Source organism: Lipotes vexillifer, unplaced genomic scaffold, assembly GCF_000442215.2.
Source record: "Lipotes vexillifer unplaced genomic scaffold, Lipotes_vexillifer_v1.1 scaffold2240, whole genome shotgun sequence".
NCBI lineage: Eukaryota > Metazoa > Chordata > Mammalia > Artiodactyla > Lipotidae > Lipotes > Lipotes vexillifer.
Genome location: NW_006778424.1, coordinates 109,290 through 112,926, shown reverse-complemented (window position 1 = coordinate 112,926; position 3,637 = coordinate 109,290). Strand labels below are relative to the sequence as shown.

At 44.5% G+C, this 3,637-nt stretch overlaps 1 non-coding gene across 1 annotated transcript; it reads left to right on the top strand.

The window, feature by feature from the left end:
- Positions 1–1,708: 1,708 nt before the first annotated feature.
- Positions 1,709–1,780, top strand: TRNAC-GCA (transfer RNA cysteine (anticodon GCA)). Its single transcript has one exon. It is a non-coding gene; the product is annotated as a tRNA-Cys (tRNA).
- The last annotated feature ends 1,857 nt before the right edge of the window (positions 1,781–3,637 follow it).

Below are 3,637 nucleotides of genomic sequence, written 5' to 3'. Positions count from 1 at the left end.
TCAGTATTTGTAAAACACTTAGAAGGGTGCATGGCAAGTTGTAAGTGTAACATGTGCTAAATGCAATTTTAACAAATACCCAAAGCTCTGTATTTGCTTTGATGTGCAGTACAAAGAAATATAATTGGCCTGATTTCAGAGATATTTTTGCTTAGGATGAGGCTAAATAAAAAACATTAAGTTGATTTAAAGACAAGTATTAAGTAAATACTAGTATAGGATGTACGCAAAATGGTTAAAAAAAATGAGAAAGTGGAAAGTGAATGATTAGGTTTTGGAAATACTACGAGTGAGAAAAAAATAAGTCATATCTATGGTGACCAAACAACCACAGCCTGCTTTTCTGAGGGATTTCCTGAGACGCAGGGCATTCAGTGCAAAAACCAGAAGAATCCCCAGCAAACCAGGACACTTGGTCTAGCTATATAACTACAGTTTGGTATTTATCCCACAAACATTTATTGAGCACCTGCATCATTCCAGGCACTGGGGGCTTCCAAAGAGCCTCTAAGGAGTTGGCAGTGGAATGGACCCTTGGTTCTGCTCGTCCTACTGTTATGTCTGACTTTAAACAGAGCTCTTCATTTTCACTCCATCTGTTTCTTAGTCTGCAAAGGAAGTGGTTGGAATAAATGATCTCTAAATCCTTTCCAACACTGGGGTTCTTCAATATGAAGCACACAGGACATCTGTTACTGCTAAAATCTCTACTCCCACTAACGTCCAGGGTGAGAAAAGAACAATGAGCAAAGAATGCATGTGATTCTTTTCTTAGCTCTCAATTCCAGCCTGAGGTAGGGGAGAAAATGAATGTAATTGAGACTCTCCCCTCTCCTGGGGTCCCAACCAACCACCACCATGACACACTAGGATCCTTTGAAAAGATCTCAATAATGCTTGTTTCCAGGAAATTGGCAGAAGAGAGCCTTCCTTACAGGTTTAAGCAAGTAAGTTTCCATGAGAAGCACCTGAAGAGTTCATCAGGGGGAGAAGAGATGTTTATGATGCTCAGAGATACAGGGTGCTTCAACAGTGGTTTGTTTGGAAATGAAAAGGAATTTTTGGTGGTAGGAATAGGATAGGTGATTTAATCAGTAAAGAGGCACTTGTTTGGAGCCTTAGTTCTCTTCATCAAATGACCTTTTGGATTTGGCAGTATTCCAAGTTTCAGGCAAGTTATGTTTCATAAGAGTGTATCTCCTTGACCATCTGACTTTGTGTAAAATCATCTTACAGTTATGTCTTGGAAAAGCTGTCTCACACAAATTATACAATATTTTTCCAGAATCAGTTTAATGTAGCAAATGTCTATTGACTGCCGGTTATGAGCTCAGTTCTGTGAAGTCAGAAGAGCAATGAGGATCTCAGCTGCTGGGAGCCATGGCTAAGGAAGCATGACAGGAATCCAATCCTTACATTATACTGATGGTGCTATTTGTGGAAAACCTGAGGATTTTTATCTGGAACCAAGGTTCACTTTGTATGAGATATGGCAGACAGCAGAGGCTTTGGGTATGGAAAGTCTAAGTTTCTAGGCTCAGAGAACTTAATTCTCAGGAGTCAGGTCTTTTTTCATAATGAAATTCTAAGACATGATATGCCCAGACTTCTTCCAGGCCGCATTCTAATTATAGTTCCCCTGAGTTACTGGTGTTTGGAATCATAATTTTGAGAGAGAGAGAGATTATGAAAGCAAGTCCATGCCAGTGGGGGTATAGCTCAGGGATAGAGCATTTGACTGCAGATCAAGAGGTCCCTGGTTCAAATCCAGGTGCCCCCTGCATATTCTTCATGCCTTAGAAAAATACGTATTGATTTTGACTTTTATCTTCTGTGGCTCATGGCTCTTTGAATAATCACTAATTTCCCTTTTGTATATGCCAGGTGGCAGACTATGTTCTTTATGTTAATTACCTCCTTCATTTCTCATCAAAATTTTACAAGACATATTATCTCCGTTTTGCATGAGGAGTCTGAGACTTGGAGATGCTACAAAGCTCAGGTCCAGGATTTGAACGAGTAGAACACGTTCTCAATAACTTCATTATACTACTTATTCTGTTCTCCTTCTGTTAAAAGCTTTGTCACAAATTTCCACTTAGCAACGCTCCCAAAATGCTACAACTGTCCGTAGCCTTTTAGAACCTTTTGGCTGCAGGGCAAACCCAGTAACTTAGTGATGGTGTCCACACTTTACAGTGTCCTGGGGGCAGTTGGGGAATAGAGTCCTTGTTCACAGAACACTGGATAAACATGAACTGGCTTCAGTTTAGGGTACTGCACTCCTTTCCTGATCTAAAGTTTGAGGACTTTCTATTACCTTTCGATCTCCAGTTCATTGCCTGTAGTGAGCACCCCACCTTGGGTTCCTGCATTCTGGACCCAAGCTGGGGCCAGAGGTCATGCCTTAGTCTAGGATTAACTCCTGCCTGCAGCTCAGGCACTGCCTCATTTTAAAATCAGTTTGACATACACTAAGCCCCTACTACATTCCAGAATTGTGCAGATTGTGAACCCAGAAGTGAATAAGACACAGCCCCCGGACTCACTGTGCTCTCAGCCAGGAAGCAGGCCTGTAAAATAAGAAGTCAGACAACTGTGAGCTGGACCGCGCTTGGCCAGCTTCAGGAATACAGAGGAGGCAGCTATTACCTCTCTCCAGAGGAGGGAGGTTACAGGAGGCTTCCAAGAGGAGCTGATGGCAAGTCAGGGTCTCACAGAAGAACAGTATCGCACCAGAGGGAGGGTGGAGGAGAGGGAGGGGTGCGGTGAGTGACGGTTGTCACTGGCAGAGAGAACTGCACAGGCAGAGGCTAGAGCCAGAAGGATGCAGTTGGAGGCAGCTGGAGCACAAAATGTGCTATGGGGAGTGTCAGCAGAGGAGGGTGAAGCTGAGGAGGCAAACAGGGATCAAAATATAAGAACTCTTGTGCTAAGAGTCTTGCAGTTTATCATTGAAGGCCTTTAAGAAGAGTGGCTTAGATACACTTGGTTTTAAAAATGACTGCTGTGGGAGCAGTAGGGGATGGATGTCAGGGGTGGAGGCTGGGAGGCCATTTAGGAGGTGGTGGCAATGTGGTGCCAGGGTGGGAGTGGGCTTAAGTGATGTCAAAGCTAAAATCAGCAGTACCCAGTGATTAACTTGCACTGGGAGAAGAGGTTGGAAGAAACTGAGTTATGTTACATGCTTTGGCCAAATGACAGTACACAGTGGTGTCACCAACCAAGACATAGAGGTGGTTAATCAGATGGTTACATAGGCAGGCCTGGCACCCAGTTCTGAGCCCACAATGAAATCCCGGCCCCACCACATCCCAGCTGCGTGGCCACTCTGTGCCTCAGTTTCCTTACTTGTAAAATCAGTATGCTAACAGTAATACCTGTCCTGTGGGAGTTTTGTTTTGTTTTTTTTTTTTGCGGTACACGGGCCTCTCACTGTTGTGACCTCTCCCGTTGCGGAGCACAGGCTCCAAACACGCAGGTTCAGCGGCCATGGCTCACAGGCCTAGCCACTCCCCAGCATGTGGGATCTTCCCAGACCGCGGCATGAACACGCGTCGCCTGCATAGGCAGGTAGACTCTCAACCAATGCGCCACCAGGGAAGCCCCCTGTGGGAGTTTTTGGTGATGATTCAGC